Consider the following 21,479-nt stretch of genomic DNA (forward strand, 5'->3'; position numbering starts at 1 on the left):
TCAAAGTATTTCTTCAGTTTGGTTATTAATTGGTTTAAATATTTGGCAGCTCCCACATTTGGGGCATATATATTGAGGATTGTTAAGTCCTCTTGTTGGATAGATCCTTTGAGTATGAGATAGTGTCCCTCTTCATCTCTCACTATAGTCTTCGGGGTAAATTTTAATTTATCTGATATAAGGATGGCAACCCCTGCTTTCTTTTGAGGACCATTTGAATGGTAAATGGTTCTCCAACCTTTTATTTTCAGGTTGTAGGTGTCCTTCTGTCTAAAATGAGTCTCTTGTAGACAGCAAATAGATGGGTCCTGATTTTTTATCCAGTCTGAAACCCTGTGCCTTTTGATGGGGTCATTAAGCCCGTTCACATTCAGAGTTACTATTGATAAATATGAGTTTAGTGTCAACATATCTATTCAGTCCTTGTTTTTGTGGATTGTTCCACTGAACTTCTTCTTAAAGGGGAATTTTAAGAGTCCCCCTTAAAATTTCTAAAAATATGGAACGCTTCACGAATTTGCGTGTCATCCTTGCGCAGCGGCCATGCTAATCTTCTCTGTATCGTTCCAACTTTAGTATATGTGCTGCCGAAGCGAGCACCCTTTTTTATTTTAATATTTTATTTACTTATTCATGAGAGAGAGAGAGAGAGAGACAGACAGACAGACAGACAGACAGAGACACAGGCAGAGGGAGAAGCAGGCTCCATGCAGGGAGCCCGACGTGGGACTCGATCCCGGGTCTCCAGGATCAGGCCCTGGACCAAAGGCAGGCGCTGGGCCACCCAGGGATCCCGTGTCCCTTCTAATCAGTATTTCTGTATCCATTGGGTAAATAGGTAGTCAAGTAAATGCTGGATCATAGGGTAGCTCTGTTTTCAACTTTGTGAGGAAAAAGTCCGCACTCTTTTCCAGAGTGGCAGCACAGGTTTGCATTCCCACCAACAGTGTGCAGGAGGCCTCCCCTTTCTCTGCATCCTCACCAACACCTATTGTTTCCTGTCTTGCTAATTTTAGCCATTCCGACTGGTGTGAGGTAATATCTCATTATAGTTTTGACTTGTATTTCCCTGGTGATGAGTGATGTGGAGCATCTTTTCTCATGTCTCTTAGCCATCTGTGTGTTTTCTTTGGAAAAACGTCTATTCACGTCTTTCCTCTATTTTTAAACTGGATTATTTGTATTTTGGGTGCTGGGTTTTACAAGTCGTTGTTTGTTTGTTTTTAGGCAGGGGAGGGGCAGAGGAACAGAGAGAGGGGATCTTAAGCAGGCTCCACGCCCACTGCAGAGCCTGACATAGAGCCCAACTTGGGGTTGGATCTCACAACCCTGACATCACGACCTGAGCCAAAATCAAGAGTCAGACACTTAACAGACTCAGCCACCCAAGTGCCCCACGTTTTAGAAGTTCTTTATGGATTTTGGATACTAAGCCTTTATTGTTAGGAGTTAGTCGGATGGTTATATAAGTCAGGCCCGGGGTCCCCAACAAGAAATTATGGAGTCAGGGCAGTTAAAGTAAAACAGCACTGACATCCTGTTTTGCAGCTGAGATAGGACCTCACTGACATTCTACTTTGCCACCTTTGCAGAAATGACTTCCGCAAAACATCCTAGAATAAGACAATAAACCACAAAAGCGTTTGTTAATATCATGGGCAAGGGGCAGCTAAGACCTAAGCCCTGGATATCAGCAAAAAAAGACCATCAGCACATGGCCCTTAGCCTAATAGGTAGACAGACACCTGACCAGAGGCCTGATTAGCACCATTCAGCACACTCTGATTGCTTAAGAGAGTTCTTTAAAAGACCTCACAGAACCCCCTAAACTTAGAAATTCCAGAGGCAATCCACTCACCCCCCTCCCCAAGAGCTTTGTGCTTTCACCCAATAAACTTTGCTTTGCAGCCCACACTCTTCGTCCAGCCTGCCTCTTCAGACCTTGAGGAGGCATGAGCAAGAACCATAGGCACAAGGGAACACAAATCCTCTCACATTATCAGATATGTCATTTGCGAATACCTCTTCCCATTCTGTAGATCACCTGCTAGTTCGCTTGGTCATTTCCTTTGCTGTGCAGAAGCTTTTTATTTTGATGAAGTCCCAACAACAGTTTATTTTTGCTTTCGTTTCCCTTGCTTCCAGAGATGTGTCTAGTAAGAAGTTGCTGTGGCTGAGATCAAAGAGGGTGCTGCCCGTGTCCTCCTACAGGCTTTTGATGGATTCCTGTCTCACATGTAGGTCTTTCATCCATTTTGAACGTGTGTGTGTGTGTGTGTGTGTGTGGTGTCAGAAAGTGGTCCAGTTTCATTCTTCTGCATGTGACTGTCCAGTTTCCCCAACACTATTTGTTGAAGAGACTGTCTTTCCATCAGATGTTCTTCCCTGCTTTGTCGAAGATTAACTGGACATATAGTTGTAGGTTCATTTCTGTATTTTTCTATTCTGTTCCATTGATCTATGTGTTTTTGTGCCAGTGCCATACCATCTTGCTCACTACAGCTTTGGAATATAAATTGCAGTCTGGAATTGTGATGCCCCCAGCTTTGCTTTGCTTTTTCAGGGTTGCTTCGTCTACTCAGGGCCTTTTGGATTCCATACAAATTTTAAGATTGTTTGTTCCAGCTTTGGGAAAAATGCTGTTAGTATTTTGATAGGAATTGCATCGTGTAGATTGTGTAGATTGCATTGGGTAATATAGACCAAATCTATATTTCTTAATATGAAGAACAAATAAAAACTTAAGAAGTCAAAATTTCCCAAAGTTCAAAATCTGGTTCAAAGTAATGAATGAGGGGTGTCTGGGTGGCTTAGTTGGGTAAGAATCTGTCTTTAGCTCAGCTCATGATCCCAGGACCCTGGGATTGAGGCCCTCATTGGAGTCCCCACTTAGCAAGGAATCTGCCTCTGCCCCTCGCCTCTGCTCATGTACTCTCTCTCTCTCTCTCAAAAATAAATAAAATATTTTAAAAATAATGAAAGATGTAATCTCTCTCTGTAAAACTATAAAATATTATTGATAATAAAGAAGATATAAATAAATGGAAGAAACACCATATTCATGGTTTGGAAGACTCAACATACTAAATATGCAAAATGCTTCCTAAACTGACCTACAGATTTAACACAATTCCAATGAAAGTCCAAGCAGGTTTTGTGAAAAAATTGGCAGGCTGACTCTAAAATGCATATGGCAATGCAAGGGCCAGGGATGGCTAAGATCATTTTTTTTTTTTTTTTTTTTTGCTAAGATCATCTTGAAGAAAAGGAAAAAACTTGGAACACTTATAATAGTCAATACTGATACTTACTATAATATTGCCATAGCTAAGAATAGACAGTTGACAACCGGAACAGAATCAGGGAATCCAAACAGCTTCACACATACATAGCAAATGGTTTAATGAGAAAAGTGGCTCTGAAAGAAATGAGGAAAGAATATTTTTTACAAATAAATGGTGCTGACTCAATTGGACATCTATATGTAGAAAAAAGGTGAATCTTAATCCCTTTTTAAGACCATATTAAAAGAAATCAGTTCCAGGTAGCTTTAGACCAAATAGGAGACTTAAAAAAAATAATAGTGAGACTTCCAAAAGAATGCATAGGAGACTATCTTCATCAGGTTGGTGTAGGCAATGATTTCTTCAGCATGACGAAAGCATTAACTAGAAAGGAAGAGACTGCCACACTGGGCTGCATTGGACTTTAAAACTTGTTTTCATCCGAAAATATCATCAATACAGCCAATAAAAAGCCACAGAGTAAAGAAAGACTGTATGTAAGGAACTCCTAAAGAAAATTAATGGTAAGACTATCCATTGGAAGAAAGACAGTCTCTTCAATAAGTGGTGCTGGGAAAATTGGACATCCACATGCAGAAGAATGAAACTAGACCACTCTCTTGCACCATACACAAAGATAAACTCAAAATGGATGAAAGATCTAAATGTGAGACAAGATTCCATCAACATCCTAGAGGAGAACACAGGCAACACCCTTTTTGAACTCAGCCACAGTAACTTCTTGCAAGATACATCCACAAATGCAGAAGAAACAAAAGCAAAAATGAACTATTGGGACTTCATCAAGATAAGAAGCTTTTGCACAGCAAAGGATACAGTCAACAAAACTAAAAGACAACCTACAGAATGGGAGAAGAGATTTGCAAATGACGTATCAGATAAAGGGCTAGTTTCCAAAATCTATAAAGAACTTATTAAATTCAACACCAAAGAAACAGACAATCCAATCATGAAATGGGCAAAAGACATGAACAGAAATCTCACAGAGGAAGACATGGACATGGCCAACATGCACATGAGAAAATGCTCTGCATCACTTGCCATCGGGGAAATACAAATCAAAACCACAATGAGATCCCACCTCACACCAGTGAGAATGGGGAAAATTAACAAGGCAGGAAACCACAAATGTTGGAGAGGATGGGGAGAAAGGGGGACTCTCTTACACTGTTGGTGGGAATGTGACCTGGTACAGCCACTCTGGAAAACTGGGTGGAGGTTCCTCAAAGAGTTAAAAATAGACCTGCCCTACGATCCAGCAATTGCACTGTTGGGGATTTACCCCAAAGATTCAGATGTGATGAAACACGGGGACACCTGCACCCCGATGTTTCTAGCAGCAATGTCCACAATAGCCAAACTGTGGAAGGAGCCTCGGTGTCCATCGAAAGATGAATGGATAAAGAAGCTGTGGTCTATGTATATAATGGAATATTCCTCAGCCATTAGAAATGACAAATACCCACCATTTGCTTCAACGTGGATGGAACTGGAGGGTATTATGCTGAGTGAAGTAAGTCAATCGGAGAAGGACAAACAGTGTATGTTCTCATTCATTTGGGGAATATAAATAATAGTGAAAGGGAATATAAGGGAAGGGAGAAGAAATGTGTGGGAAATATCAGAAAGGGAGACAGAACATAGAGACTCCTAACTCTGGGAGTTAGGAGTCTGGGAGAATGGGAGGAGGGCGGGGGGTGGGGGTGAATGGGTGACGGGCACTGAGGGGGGCACTTGACGGGATGAGCACTGGGTGTTATTCTGTATGTTGGCAAATTGAACTCCAATAAAAAATAAATTTATTATAAAAAAAAAGAAAATTAATGGTAAGACAGACAACCCAGTACAAAACTGCTCAAGGAACTTTTAAACAAGCATGTCACAAAAGGCTTTAGGCACATGAGCAGCCAATGTGGGAAAAGGTGTTCAACGTCCATAGCTGTCAAGGAAGGTGTTAACGTGGAGATCTATCCCACTCGGAATGGCTAAATTAAAAAAAGAAGAAACTGTGGATACCAAGTGCAGAGATGTAGAACGACAAGAACTCTCCTACTGCTCATGAGCTACAGAAAACTGGCACAGCCTCTTTGGGAAATTGTGTGGCAGGATGTTCAGAAGCTGTTCACGGGCTTACCCTGTGGCCCAGCAAGTGGCTGTTAGACACACTCCGAACAGAAATGCATACACGTGAGTACAAATCATCACATTATTCACAATGACCCCAACCTGGAGACAACACAAACGCTCCTCAGCATAAGAATGGACACACATAACATGGTATATTCAAGCAATGGAAAAACCCTTTAGCGATGACCATGAACAAACTCCTATTTATTGCAAAACACGAATGAATTTCATTACTGTGAGCGAAAGAATACTGATATCCTCTACCATTCGATATCTATGATGTTTATGATCAGGCCAAGCTACGTGATGGGTTAATCAACAGGCAAGAAAGTGTCAGTTAAGCAAGAGGAATGAGCTCTAGAGGTCTGCTGCAGCGCTGCGTCTGTAGCCAACAAGAGCCACTTAAAATTTAAGAGGCTGTAACTCATGGTGTGTCCTTATCACAATGAAATCCAAGACAAACAAAAGAACTACACTACATGATGATGGTGTCAAAGGTGGGATAGTGGCTCCATTACCGGAGGAGGTAATGCGTAACCCCTGGGATTGGACAGGAGGGGCTTCCCCGACCCTGGTGAGGTTCTTAATCTCATGGCGATTGTTTAAGTGTGTGTTCCTGTCGTGGTAATTCATCAAGCTCCAAGCTTAGGATGCACACTCCTGTATGTCATATATCAACACACTTATGTACATAAAGGAGATCATAAAGCAGCCAACTGTGGTTACGATAGAGGATAAATGAGAGTTTATTGAAGACCTTGCACTTTTAAGTATGTATTCATTTATTTCTCCATCATAAGCTCGTGGAGAATATATTTAATATCTTTATACTGTAGGTGAAAATCCTGAGACTGAGAGGAAGTAAGCAAAGTGTGCAAGGTCTCACAGCTTGCTTTTCTGTCTCTAAAGTTTTTGTTTTTTGCACTATATTTATGTGGCCTCTTGCAGTTTTCTTCAGAATTCACAAATTGCCTTGTCAGAAGACATTTCATTTAAGTAAACCAGATAATTGAATCTAATCACGTAAATTCCAAAGAAAGACAATCCAAACACTGGAACCATTAACAATTAAAAAAAAAAAAAAGGATAATCCGTCATATATAGGAGTCTATCTTTGCTTTCCAGATCATTCCTGGAGAATGTAACACTTCAAGGTCACAGAGAAGTTAGCGGAACCTCATGGTAACGAACCTAGGGTACTTGCTGGAGCCCTGCCAGTTAAATGTAGCTGAAATAGGAAAGTAACCATGATTTACTTCAGCCACTCAAAGTGCAAAAAATAAATAAATAAATAAATAAATAAATAAATAAATAAATTGACTTTTAAACATTTTTTTCTAAATTGGATCAATCTGTTCTCCCATACATCTACTAAGGTTGGAAGAAAATCCAATTTTTATCTGACAGAAAATCTAATTTTACTCGTGGAGTGGGTAGAAGGGTCCCCTTTGCTACCTCAGGATTCTACATGAGGAATCCCAGGGCCTATTGGAAACTTGAGAGGGGCCTCTGACCTGGATCTCAAACGTTCTCTGCCCAAGACGAACAATGTATTCCATGCCAAACACCACGGTTAGGAATCTCACTGTGGCTTGATCATGCAGTGAAAACTGTGAGGCATGTGAACCCCATGTGAGAACTGGGCAGCCCTCCCACCTACAGACTCTTTTCTGCCACCCGCTTCCCTCACGTCCAGGGCACCCTACTCTTTCAACTCTTAGGGCTCTGACCTTTTTAGAACATTCAGTTCCTGGACTGCATGCATTCTAGGACAACTATCAGAGGAACACAAGGGATTTATAGCCTAAATGCCTTGGGCAGCACTTTGAAACATCTCGAAAATGTTTGGGAAATTTCTATGGAAATTTCCAGAAAATAGATGGGTGGGGCCCCAGCCAAAGCAGTACAAGTTTAACTTTATTTTATAGTCACAGACTGGAGTGCCTGGGTGTTCCCTGCAAGGAACAAGACGAGCCTTTAGAATATCTCACAAGCTATGGTTTGGGAAAAGCAGAAACATGCGCTTGGGATGAGGATGGCACTTTGTTGGGGCAGGTCGTCCGTGGTGGAGGAGGATTCTTCGTGGAGACTCCGTAGATGGAGAATAGCTCCATGGATGTGCCTGGGTGCATATGTGTGCGGAAGGCAGAGGTCGTAGGGCTCCCCTCCTTTCTAGACTGTCATACAGCCTGAGTGGTGTTGCAGGGAAGGTCCTAGAAAAACAGGTGGGGGAGGTTGGCATTGAAATAATACGTCCTTAGGAGTAATTCACACCCTTAATTGGTTTTCTCAGGGTTGGTGTGGCCTGAGAAACAAGGCTTATGTGTATGTGGGTCTATGCTAATATAATTGGATCAATAATTATAATAATTACACCAGTCAGTGGGCCTCACCAACATTCCAGCTGCTGTGCTAAGTGCTTTTAGATTCATCATGCTGGTTGCTCTCTTTCCTTGTTACCCTGAAAGTAAGTACTATTTGCCCTATTTCACAGGGCCAGGTAATCCTCAGAATAGTTAATACATGGATTCAAATCCAAGTCTAAATCCAAAGTCTATGTTTTTTTTTTTAATTGGAGTTCAATTTGCCAACATATAGCACATAACACCTAGTGCTCATCCCGCCAAGTACCCCCCTCAGTGCCCGTCACCCAGTCACCCCAACCCCCCGCCCACTTCCCTGACTATATGTTTACCATTATTCCACATTTATCCTTGAGAGTAAAGCCAATGTATATGATATTATTCCCTTCTTACCAAAGCTCTGAGCCCCAAAATAGACAACAGGCTTGTTGGATTTGAATTGCTAGGACCAATGGGGAGAGAAAACAAACCTTATGCAAGCTGGGAAATAAGGAGGTAATTTACTGGCATCAATGAATTTGAATTTTGCTTTTCTTGAGTTAGTAGTGGGTTCCCCCCCCCTTTTTTTTCAATTAAAGTATATTTGACACATGTTATATTAGTTTCCGGTGTATCACATACATGCACTGAAAACCAAGTAGTAAAAAAAAAAAAAAAGTAAGAATCAATTTAACCATCTTACAACTAAAAATTAATGTGAAGTAGAAGCAGTGAAAGGCAACACACAAATATGTTACCTTAGGTAATTCGTTTATGGGCCTTATTAAGTCATAAACAGAATAAGGATTTGGTTACCTGAAGACTAGCAAAAAGTGATCAGTGAAAGGACGCGCTCTCCAGGAGCCCCGCAGGCACTGGCAGGGTGTCCCTTGCCTTTCCCGGGGGGGGGGGGGGGGGACCCCAGAAAGTTCCATATACTCGTGCATTGTTTACCCAATTGCTTGCCTTTTTTTTTTTTTTTAACGTTTCACAACATTCAACCTGTACCCGTGGTTTCAGCTACAGGCTTAAGACTGAGGAGGGGGGCCGGTTGGTCGTGTTTAGAATTCCCTCGGAAATTTCTGGGCCCGTTGGCACGTGCCACGGGGCGTGACCGTCTCCAGCTCCCAGGAGCAAGCTCCTGATGACTGAGTCCTCATACTTTCTTGGGGTTCTCCGCACAGAGTTGACCCGACCCCTTGGCCAGCGCCAGGGCTCACCCCCACGCCCTCTAGACTCACCCCTCTGCTCGCTCCCGGACCATCTGTAGGGAGGGGCTCGTGCAGCACCTGGGCCGCCCGGGGGTCCTGGGGGCGGAGACGGGGGCGGGGGGGGCGTAGCGCAGGTGCAGGCGCAGGTGCAGGTGCGGGTGCGGGTGCAGGTGCAGGCGCAGGTGCGGTTGTAGACGCGAGTGCGGATACAGGCGCGGGTGCAGGCATGGGTGCAGGCGCAGGTGCGGGTGCAGGTGCGGGTGCAGGTACGGGTGCAGGGCAGGCGCAGGTGCAGGCACAGGTGCAGGCGCCGGTGCAAGTGTAGGCACAGGCACAGGTGCAGGTGGGGGGCGGGGCCGCCCTTCAGACCCCAACCCCGAGGGACCATAGCCTGGGCGTCGAGGCGGGCGCAGGCGGGCCGGAAAACCCAAAGTGATGAGCTTCATAAGTGAGTCCTCCCTTCGTCCCCGCTGCAAATGAGAGGGGACTTACCTGTCACTCACATCCCTGCCGAGCTTTATCAGTCACAGACGGGCGTTGACTTGTCAGTCGGGCACTCTTTTCTCCAGTCGTGTGTCTTGTGGGTAGAGGGCGCTCAGATCCCCTCCTGTCGTTTGTCGTGGCTGATTGTACAACTGGACGTTGCCAGGGCTTTGCTGGTATGGAAATACCCCCAAAGGTATGTATTACAACGGTATGTATTTTTTTTTTTTATAAAAGAAAGCTCTAGTAGTGGGATCACTAGGTCAAAAGCGATGACTCTTTTAGGGTTCTTGTTACATGTGGCTGGCAGTAGTAGTGCACCGCCTTAACGCCACGGCCACCTTGGAGTTCACACCGACCTTGCTGGTCGTCATTACCAGCCTCCTCTTGGTGTGTCTGAATGGCTAATGTCAGATGTACTTCACAATTTTGGAAAAGTTCAGCTAGTTTCCCTTATGTCTCCCCAATATGCTAAGAATTTTTCTGTGAGTAAATATTGTAAGGATGGGGTATTGCTAGCTCTCAATTAAACTAAAATGAAATACATTTTTATAACTTTTCTAGTGTTTAAAAAAATAGTAGGTTGGGTGTTTTGTTTTGGTTTGGTTTGGTTTTTACTTTTTTCCCTTGTTTTACCTGTGATACAGTTCTCTCTTTCCTTGTTATAAAGATGTTTATAGGGATGGCTGGGTGGCTCAGCAGTTGAGCATCTGCCTTCAGCCCAGGGCTGGATCCCAGGATCCAGGATTGAGTTCCACATCGGGCTCCTTACAAGGAGCCTGCTTCTCCCTCGGCCTGTGTCTCTGCCTCTCTCTCTCTCTCTCTCTCTCTGTATTTCTCATGAATAAATAAATAAAATCTTAAAAAAAATAAAGATGTTTATAGCATCTGCAAACAATGAAGACAATACTGAAGACTTTCAAAGTATGAGCAAGCATCCTTCTCCCAAAAAATAAAAAAAAAAAAGTATGAGTGTCCCATTTCCAAAATGAGGCTACAAATTGTATAGAAAGTAAATGCCTATCTCTGTTATTTAGCTGTTACTTTCATCTTATGTATTTAAAAACGAATTGGCTTTTAAAAAGTGGAGGGAGGGGGAAGAATGGACTTTTACATTAGGCACCGAGGAGTTTAAGACTCCAGAGGAAATTGTGGCAATCAGGTTATGAGAACCTTGAGGACTAAGACAGTGACTTATTTCTACCTTGAATCTTTCAAAGTAGATAGTAAGTGCTTAACAGGTTCTCATTAAATAACATTAAATTTTCACTTCTGAGCAATTTCCCATGATTCCAGAGAGTAGGAAGAAATTTCAGGTGTTACATAAGATTGGAGCTACCGATTTACTTTGAACTGATGGTTATCAGCCCCAGGGGTTCGGGGCTGTTTTTTTCATGTGTTTATGTCTTCAGAGAGCACAGAGGGAGCTGAAGTCTCTATTCTGCAGGCACTCCATAAAATACGGTGCTCCTCCGTGGTCTGGACGGGTGAACTGCCAACAGGTGACAGAGGTACATTTTGTAGAGCAGTGAGTAGGTAAAAATGATTCATGTGATGGAATCAAGTACTTACACGTGGTAAGAGTATTGCCCACAATGAGGAGGACTGCAAGCTGCAATAAATTATGATGCCCACTGTTCCAAACACAAAGGGATGGAAAACTGCAAAAATCCAGTGCAGGCAAGACTCCTACTGAGAAGCTTCGGGAATGAAGGTTCGGGTCACTGTACCAGGTAAAAGAATCATGACTATAGGTGTTTGCTAACATTTTTTCCGAGTGTATCAAATAATACCAAAGCAGGGGAAGTTGCATTAGAACAGACACATGTGCACCATACTGACAGCATTTTAAATATATCCTCTCTCTTTGGAAAGATCTTTGGTATCATATATTTATGCAGTATTTCCAATTATTTCAGTTGGCTTTAGAAGACACATTTTGGGGATGCCTGGGTGGTTCAGTCAGTTAAGGGTCCCACTCTTGATTTCAGCCCAGGTCAGGGTCTCAGGTGGGCTTGACCTCCATGCTGGGCATGGAGCCTACTTAAGATTCTCTCTCTCCATCTCCCTCTACTTCTTCCTAAAAAAAAAAAAAAAAAAAAAGAAAAGAAAAGAAAAAAAGAAAAAAGAAAAAGAAAAAGAAAAGAAAAGAAAAAAGAAAAAAAGACATGTTTCGTTGGAATTAACCAGACATTTACTAACGGGGCATGGTTTTTGTTTCAAGTTGTAATTGGTTAGTTGGTGGATAATTTATCTCACTATATCATATAAATAGAGCAATTTGGTTTTGAAAACTATCAGATCTAAGCCTGACAGATTTTTTTCCTTTTTTTTTTTTTTTTTTGGAAATGAGAGAAAATGTATGCTTCTGCAAAAGTGAGAATGGGGTAGAGAGAGAGGAAGAGAATCTTAAGCAGGCTCCACACCCAGCCCACACAGGTTGGTTCTATCTGTAATAAAGAATAAGCATCTGCTCTCAAAGTGCAAACTAATAGGCAACATCTTAATAGTATTTATCATCCAACAACAACATAGTTACTAGAAAGTTGCTAGCTCCTATGTGAATTGAACAAAGTTGAAAAGGCATTTAGTTTTGTGTTAGTTTGCTAGGCAAAGGGATAATATAAACAAAATTTCAGAAGGAAACGTTTAACCAACTTTAAGAACTATTTTCAAGTATTACAATAGCTTCCATTCGCATAAAAATAAATGGTGATTAAAAATGAACCGTCTTGGGATCCCTGGGTGGCGCAGCGGTTTGGCGCCTGCCTTTGGCCCAGGGCGCGATCCTGGAGACCCGAGATTGAATCGAATCCCACGTCGGGCTCCCGGTGCATGGAGCCTGCTTCTCCCTCTGCCTGTGTCTCTGCCTCTCTTTCTCTCTCTCTCTGTGACTATCATAAAAAAAAAAAAATGAACCGTCTTTATTCACTAAATCAAGGATGCATTGTTAGAATGAAGAATGAAAAATTACTGTCTTTCTGTAAGGTAATAAAATATTCTTTTAAAAAATCACTAGCTTTTTTTAAATTTTCACTCTACTTCTGAGAGGTGCCGCTGATTACTTGTGATTGTGGTAAAATGAAGCAGAAACTTCGGAGGTCATGTGGTTTGCCTGAGGGCACACAGTGAGCTGCCAAATTAGGACCAAACACCAGATCTCCAGCTCCAAATCTCTGATTCTCATCACCACACAAGTTTTTTTTTTTTTTTTTTTTTTAAACCACTGTCCCTGGCAACACTGCTTCAAGGAGGACACGCTGTTTGCACCATTACCCTTTTAGGAAGTCACGTCAGAAGATTAAATGTGCAAAGGCATAAGGAAATTAGTTCAGTTTAGTTCACCTTGGAGTAGAGGACCTAATATCAACATTTATTTTTCAAAAGAAAAGTGGAAGAAATATTTCTATTTTTCATTGCGAGAGAAATGGTGATTACCCTTCTTGTGATGACGTGAGATGATAGAATGGCAACGTGAGGTGAGGAGAGAAATGAGAGTGACAATGTAGCCATTGTGACATAGCCCTAAGGGACTGTTGACCTTCTGACCCTCCTCTGGAGGATCCTCTGCCTCAGGACCATGGTTGATCTTGAGTAACTGAACCTGGGGAGGGCAAAACCTTGAATAAGGATGGACTTCTGTGCCGGTTACTCTGCTCTATGGAAATAAATTTCAGGTGCTGACCTCTTGCTTGACTCTCGGTAGGCTACATTATAGGCCCTCATGTCGTGTTAAAATCAAACCAACAACAAACAGATAAATAGATAAATCGGTTTACTCTTTGCTGTATGTCTCTGAAAATGTTTTGGATTTTCCTTAGTTTTTTTTTCAAACGTATGAAAAGTTTTATGTTTTTAACAATAATAATATCTGTCCTATAGACATTCTTAATAAGACCATTCTCATATGTGGACATAGTCAACTTTCAGGTGGATATGTCTGGGAGCTAAACCAATTTTTTTTTTTTCTCGATGGGATCATGAGATGGTCATCTGCTGTGTATCAAAGCAGGAAAGGGGTGCAGAACGGATGAGCCAGATCCCCTCCTCACTTTATAGGAAAGAACTCTTAACCCTAGAAAGGTAACAGGACTTGCTAAAATCATTCACAAAGCTGGACTTCTCACTGGAACTTCTATTCCCTGTGGTCCTTTTCTGTCCCTCCATGGAGGCTTTCACCCCAACCCAAGCTACAGCACCATTAACGAGTTTAAGTTCTGGGAGGAAGCAAGTCAATGAGCACCTTTTAAGTAAATGTGCTGCTAATAGGCAAAGGCCTACACATTTTAGAATGGCCAGCTCTGAACTACCAATTTCTACTTCTCTCTTTTTTCCTCTTTCTAGCCAGAATTGACAGTTGGCTGTCAAGGGCCTGAATATAATCAAAGGTAGGGAGGCAACTAATGGCAAAAAGTGGAAGCAAATTCTTTCTTCTTCCACCATGGCTAATTTAGGGGGGAGAAAACCCTCACACAATTATATAATATCATGAAATCTTGTATTTTATTTCTGCTGGGTTTCTTTTTTTTTTTTTTGGATTTTATTTATTTATTCATGAGAGACACACAGAGAGAGAGAGAGAGGCAGAGACATAGGCGGAGGGAGTAGGCTCCATGCAGGAAGCCCGACGTGGGACTTGATTCCGAGTCTCCAGGATCAGGTCCTGGGCTGAAGGTGGCGCTAAAGCACTGAGCCCCTCCCCTCCCCCCCCTCCCCGCCAGGCTGCCCTCTGCTGAGTTTCTAATTCAGTTAGTACTTTAGAGATAAGTGAGATTTGACCTTTTTCCTTGAAATCATTTTATAAATTTTTATTTTTTTATTTTATTTTTTTTTTAATTTTTTTTTATTATTTATTTATGATAGTCATACAGAGAGAGAGAGAGGGGCAGAGACACAGGCGGAGGGAGAAGCAGGCTCCATGCACCGGGAGCCCGACGTGGGATTCGATCCCGGGTCTCCAGGATCGCGCCCTGGGCCAAAGGCAGGCGCCAAACCGCTGCGCCACCCAGGGATCCCCGTAAGCATCAGACTCTTGATTTTGACTCGGGTTGTTATCTCAGGGTCATAAGACTGAGCCCTGCCTTGAGATCTGTGTGGGCTGGGTGTGGAGCCTGCTTAAGATTCTCTCTTCCTCTCTCTCTACCCCATCCTCACTTTTGCAGAAGCATACATTTTCTCTCATTTCCAAAAAAAAAAAAAAAAAAGGAAAAAATCTGTCAGGCTTAGATCTGATAGTTTTCAAAACCAAATTGCTCTATTTATATGATATAGTGAGATAAATTATCCACCAACTAACCAATTACAACTTGAAACAAAAACCATGCCCCGTTAGTAAATGGCTGGTTAATTCCAACGAAACATGTCTTTTTTTTCTTTTTCTTTTTCTTTTTTTTTTTTTTTTTTTTAGGAAGAAGTAGAGGGAGATGGAGAGAGAGAATCTTAAGTAGGCTCCATGCCCAGCATGGAGGTCAAGCCCACCTGAGACCCTGACCTGGGCTGAAATCAAGAGTGGGACCCTTAACTGACTGAACCACCCAGGCATCCCCAAAATGTGTCTTCTAAAGCCAACTGAAATAATTGGAAATACTGCATAAATATATGATACCAAAGATCTTTCCAAAGAGAGAGGATATATTTAAAATGCTGTCAGTATGGTGCACATGTGTCTGTTCTAATGCAACTTCCCCTGCTTTGGTATTATTTGATACACTCGGAAAAAATGTTAGCAAACACCTATAGTCATGATTCTTTTACCTGGTACGGTGACCCGAACCTTCATTCCCGAAGCTTCTCAGTAGGAGTCTTGCCTGCACTGGATTTTTGCAGTTTTCCATCCCTTTGTGTTTGGAACAGTGGGCATCATAATTTATTGCAGCTTGCAGTCCTCCTCATCGTGGGCAATACTCTTACCACGGGTAAGTACTTGATTCCATCACATGAATCATTTTTACCTACTCACTGTTCTACAAAATGTACCTCTGTCACCTGTTGGCAGTTCACCCGTCCAGACCACGGAGGAGCACCGTATTTTATGGAGTGCCTGCAGAATAGAGACTTCAGCTCCCTCTGTGCTCTCTGAAGACATAAACACATGAAAAAAACAGCCCCGAACCCCTGGGGCTGATAACCATCAGTTCTAACTAAATCGGTAGCTCCAATCTTATGTAAACTTTTATGTTGGTTTTTCCACCAAAAGGAGATAAAATTTCATCTGTTGGATTCTTATTTGGTTCCCAGCTTACTGTGTTATAGATCCTCATGGTATTTTAAAACAAAACAAGATACAAAGACTAAAAAGAATTCAGTCCCGCTGAGCACCTCGGTTAGGTGTTAGCTCTCTGGGTGCAAGGGGAGGGGAGGAGAGGAGAAAAAAGTGGCAATGTAAAAAAACCTGGTGGGGCACATAGTCCAGACAGCATCCTGTTCCTGAGGTGCAGGGAACGTCCCTGAGCACCGCCTGGCGCGCAGAGCTGTTCTGCTGTTTATTTTCCAAGGAGACGTTTTCCTAAGAAACCTTAAAGCTTATCTGATGGGCTCCTGAATTTCTTATTTACCTTTCTCCAGGCGGTGATATTTAACTTTTAAGTGAGCAACCACATGGACCATCAGTGTCAGGCAGCTATGGCTGGGTCTCATGTCACTTTATCAGGGTGACCATACACAAAGCACTGGACCAGCTGCGAAGGGCAGGGTGGCCAGCCTTTCACTCCTGGGAGAGAAAACCCAGAAGAAAAACAAACAAACAAACAAACAAACAATATCGGTTTGGAACAACTATTCAATGAGTTGTTATTTGTGATGTACGTACAACAGTGCTTGCCACGTATTAAGTGTTTGGTCAAAGTACAACCAGTTTGGAGGGGACAAGTGAGGCTCCTCGGGGTTTGATCACAAAGAGGTGTGATGGCTGCTGTAGTGGGTCGGATGGTGTACACCCACGATTCATGACCACCCAGAACCTCAAACTGTAATCTTATTGGAATAAGGGTCTTTGCAGATGTGATTAGGGTGAAAGATTGAGATGAAATAGTATTGGATTAGGGTGAACTCTAAGTCCAGTGAAAATTATAAGAGATAGAAGAAGAGAAAATCAGGGAAGAAGAATGCAAGGTTGGGGGAGAGATCGGAGGGTACATCTGCAAGCCAAGGAATGCCAAGAATTGCAGGTGGCCGCCAGAGCTGGGAAAGAGGCCTACCATGGGGTCTCCCTCAGAGCCTCCAGAAAGAACAAACCCCGCTGAGACCTTCATTTTGGACCTTTGGCCACAGAACTGTGAGAGAATAGATTTCCGTTGTTTTAAGACACCCAGTGTGCGGTCGTTTGTTGTGGTGACACAGAAAACGAATGCAGATTTCTATCTTAAGCCTGTGCAAAGTCTAGATTTGTTAGGTAATGGAAGGATGCAGATAGATTTTGTTCTGGAAGGCTAAGCTAGCTGCAAACGTTCTCATGATCTTAACCCACACAAACCTGTATATGCCACGAATGTCAATACAGTGAACACAGAGAGGAGTGTAACAGCACAAGCATTTGGGGGTGGTTTTTTTTCTCTGAAAACCAGTTTCCGTGAACCTGGGCAACCACATTTCTGACCTGTGACCTTGTGTTTCCTCCGCCGGGGATCCCTGACTTCTCAGCCTGAATGAAATCCTTTCCCTGGGACTTTGGAACTAGAATTCAAAGCCATTGGTCAGTTTTTGCTGGTTCTTAAGCGAAGGACACATCAAGTTGGGAGGACTCGGTTGGCCATGAACTGAAGACATGGAGAACCAGCAGAGAGAGAGGGAAAGAAGCAGATGTACAGAGACCAGTTTAAAAGACTGCATAGCCCTAGAGAACAAGGACCAAGGGACTATCGGCCCTAGAGAACGAGGACCAAGGGATCCACGGCCCTAGAGAATGAGGACTAAGGGACTACCACCTTAGAGAATGAGGACCAAGGGATTCATGGCCCCAGAGAATAAGGACCAAGGGATTACCGCCTCAGAGAATGAGGACCAAGGGATTCACGGCCTAGAGAAGGAGGACCAAGGGATTACCAGCCTTATTGCTAATCCAGGTCATCGAGGAGCCCTCTAACTGCTGGTCATCGCTGAGGTAGCCTGGGGGGGGGGAGCGGTGGCAGGGAGTAGAGGCTCTGCAGCCAGATTGCTTAGGGTGAACTACTTGACCTTCTGGTTTCTCACTGTGGCTGGGACTACACAGCAGCACCCCCATCACCTAGCTCTTCCTTGGATTAAATGTAAAAAGCATTTAGGATGAAGTAAGGTAAGTGCATTGATAGGAAACATTTAGAAATATTCCTCAGCCATTAGAAACGACAAATATCCACCATTCGCTTCAACGGGGATGGACCTGGAGGGTATGATGCTGAGTGAAGCTAGTCAATCAGAGAAGGACAAACATTATATGGTCTCATTCATTTGGGGAATATAAAAAAATAATGAAAGGGAATAAAGGGGAAAGGAGAGAAAATGAGTGAAAATATCAGTGAGGGAGACAGAACACGAGAGACTCCCAACTCTGGGAAACGAAAAAGGGGTGGTGGAAGGGGAGGTGGGCGGGGGGTGGGGGTGACTGGGTGACAGGCACTGAGGGGGGCACTTGAGATGAGCACTGGGTGTTAAGCTCTATGTTGGCAAATTTAATTCCAATAAAAAAAAGTTTTAAAAATGCGAAGCAGATGCAATAGGGAGATGTCGGCTGCCAGTTATTATCACCCTGTCGCCTCCAAAATGGCTTTTATTTTTTAAATAGATTTCATTTATTTATTTATTTATGAAAGACACAGAAAGAGGGGCAGAGACACAGGCAGAGGGAGAAGCAGGCTCCATGCAGGGAACCCGATGTGGGACTCGATCCCGGGTCTCCAGGATCACACCCTGGGCCGAAGGCGGGCGCTAACCCGCTGAGCCCCCCAGGGATTCCCTCCAAAGTGGCTTTTAAACTGCGTGGCGCTTCCACCATCGTTCCAGGCTTATGGGTAAGCAGCACATGCAGGGGGCTTTTTCATACACTTAGTACTTTCAGTTTCACTGTAGATTAACCTTTTATAACTAAGGCTAAAATTCAGTCACAGCCCAGGAAGTTTATCTTTTCTCTTCCTGACAAAATTTTAAGTCATCCTATAACACAAAGTGGAGAGTGAAAAGCAACTCAGTTCCTGGGGATATTGAGGGGGGGTGTGTTTGTTCACACCTACGCATTCTCTATGTGCAGAGGTGTAAAAAAATCTTATTTAATTAGATCAATGTGTAAAGCAGGTCATAGTGCCTCCTCTGGTTCAAGCAGATATATTGTGTAAGGAAAAGGGGGGAAAAGTTATTTTAAATGCTTGTTATCCTGGGAGGTGAGCAAGGGTTTGAGCTTGTTAGCTTAGGACAGAGGCAGAACGCCTAACAGAGTTGCACATCTGCTCAGGATGCATCAACAGATTTGGGTCCTCTGGTCAGATTCACGCAAAAGGAGTTTAGTGCTTTGCTATTAAAGAAATGTTTAGTTTCTTTCTTTTTTTTTTTTTTAAGACTTTGTTCATTCATTCATGAGAGACAGAGAGAGAGAGAGAGAGGCAGAGACCCAGGCAGAGGGAGAAGCAGGCTCCCTGTGGGGAGTCCAATGCAGAACTCGATCCCAGGACCCCAGGGTCACGTCCTGAGTCCAAGGCAGACGCTCAACCACTGAGCCACGCAGGAGTCCCAACAATTTTTAGTTTCTTCTTGAGTCAGTGATGAATATCCAAATACTCAGAGAATCCTGGACCAGGGAGGCCTGGCCCCACCTGCGCCTGGTTGGCCCCAGGGGAATCTGCTCGAGGTGATGCAGGTGCTGAGGGCTTAGGGGCCATGAGAGAGCTGTTCTTCTACTGAAAATGACTTACTTCTTTGTGCTTTGCTGTAATTCCGTTTCATTATCCCCAAATCTTCAGTAGATCTGTTCCACATGAGCGTTCAGGCCCACAACGGAGCTGATTAGAGCCAAACGGGGGTGACAGCGGCCCAGCTACACAGGAAGCCAGCTGACAAGGGCCTGAGAGCCTCTCAGTCGGATGTAACAAAGCTGGGGACATCAGGCACATCTGTGCTCGGGGTGCCTTTTTAAGAAACCTGTTTATCTTTTAGAAAAATTGTGCAGAAAAGGGCTACTCTGGTAGTTAAGTGTCCCATAGCCCGTTTGGTGGTGGCAGTCTCACTGTGCTTTACTTCAGGGCAGTAGGAGACCAGATATCCTTGGGTCCAGTGATAACTCTGGCCACTTGAAAAGGGCTAATGACTGGTTTTCCAAACTCTGACCCCTCCATAAGCACAATGGGGTGAACACTGGGGTGATGATGAGGACAATGAGCTCTGTGACAAAAGCTTGGAGACCTTGTCAGAAAATGCCAAGGTTGCCAACATTAGCATTTGAAGGTTATAGTAAATTGGCTTCTACCCAATCCAGGTGTTAGGGAGATAAAACTGCCTTTTAAAAGCAATGATTTTTTTAAAAAATAATTATTGAAACATAGTATAGTGTAATAAACTCCCAAGGACCCCATCAGCCAGCTTCAATAATATCCACGCTGGTCTTATCCCATTCTCTTTCTCCCTTTATAATGTTATCATTTCATTCGTAAATATTTCAGTCTGTCTCTAAAAGACAGTGATTCCATCTTCACACATAACCATAGTATAATGATCACATTGAAAAATACTCGATAGGGCAGCCCGGGTAGCTCAGCAGTCTAAACTGCGCCTGCCTTCAGCCCTGATCCTGGAGACCTGGGATCGAGTCCCACATCAGGCTCCCACAGGGAGCCTGCATCTCCCTCTGCCTGTGTCTCTGCCTCTGTGTGTGTGTGTGTGTGTGTGTGTGTGTGTGTCATGAATAAATAAATAAAATCTTTTTTAAAAATACTTGATAATTTCCTAATATCATCAAATAGTCTATCGGTGTTCAAATTTCACATTTAAAACGTTTGTGTCGGGATCCCTGGGTGGTGCAGCGGTTTGGCGCCTGCCTTTGGCCCAGGGCGCGATCCTGGAGACTCGGGATCGAATCCCACGTCGGGCTCCCAGTGCATGGAGCCTGCTTCTCCCTCTGCCTCTCTCTCTCTCTCTCTCTCTCTCTCTCTCTCTGTGTGACTATCATAAATAAATAAAAGTTAACAAAAAAATTTAAAACATTTGTGTCGATCATTATCAGACATCACACTTCTCAGTTTTGTTTTCCTATGTTTCCTCAGTTTTTGTTTAAGAAACTATCCACGGTGTTTTTAAGAAATTTATTTTCTGCCAGTAATAACACCCTAGGACTTAAAAAGAAGCACAGGACAATTACTGGCAAAGGCACAATTGCTCTTATATCTTTCAGGCTTAAGGTAAATACAATGATAACAGTAACACTGATATCTGTGAGCATCAGTGAACCTCCATCAGTGGCCCTGTGGTCATATCTCTAAGGCTAACAGGCAGGATACGGGAGGGTCTCCACGTTTGTGTTTTGTGCTTCTAATAGATTGCATTTGCAATATTTCTCCTAACCAGGCTCCGGTTCTGGCCCTACAGAGAATCAAGGCAGAGAGTAGTTATTCTCTGATATTCTTTTCTCATGATTTTAAGCATTTGCTTTTCCAAGTTATCAAGGAAATGCATGTTAAACTACAATAGGAAGGAGGGGATGGAGAGGTAGAAACTTCTGGTTGTGGAATAAATAAGTAACAGAAATGGGGGATGCAGCTTGGGGAAGACAGCCTCTAATATTGTGATAATATTGTACGGTGACAGATGGCGATTACACCTACTGCGGTAAACACTGAGGCACGTATAGAATTGTTGAGTCAATCTGTTGTACACCTGAAACTAATATAACATCATGTGTCCATTATACTTCAATAATAATAAACTGCAGTAGGATGGATATACTGTATACCCACGAGAAGACCTAAATTAAGGATTTTTTCATTGGTTTTCATCTGTTCCATGTTCCAAACATTCTTCATATGTTAATAAATTGTGTTTCATTTCCCCTTCTT

At 43.1% G+C, this 21,479-nt stretch overlaps 1 long non-coding RNA gene and 1 other non-coding gene across 3 annotated transcripts; both read right to left on the reverse strand.

Moving 5' to 3' along the window:
• Positions 1 to 493: 493 nt before the first annotated feature.
• On the reverse strand, positions 494 to 600 carry LOC121474711. Its single transcript, XR_005983487.1, has one exon. It is a non-coding gene; the product is annotated as a U6 spliceosomal RNA (small nuclear RNA).
• Positions 601 to 7,335: 6,735 nt separating this feature from the next.
• Positions 7,336 to 10,893, reverse strand: LOC121501377. Of its 2 annotated transcripts, none has more exons than XR_005990594.1 (3): positions 10,816 to 10,893; positions 9,478 to 9,641; positions 7,336 to 7,645 (listed from the first exon to the last, which is right to left on the reverse strand). It is a non-coding gene; the product is annotated as an uncharacterized LOC121501377 (long non-coding RNA). The 2 variants fall into 2 exon arrangements; XR_005990593.1 differs by lacking the exon at positions 10,816 to 10,893 and adding an exon at positions 10,105 to 10,254.
• Positions 10,894 to 21,479: the final 10,586 nt, after the last annotated feature.

Source organism: Vulpes lagopus, chromosome 1, assembly GCF_018345385.1.
Source record: "Vulpes lagopus strain Blue_001 chromosome 1, ASM1834538v1, whole genome shotgun sequence".
Classification (NCBI taxonomy): domain Eukaryota; kingdom Metazoa; phylum Chordata; class Mammalia; order Carnivora; family Canidae; genus Vulpes; species Vulpes lagopus.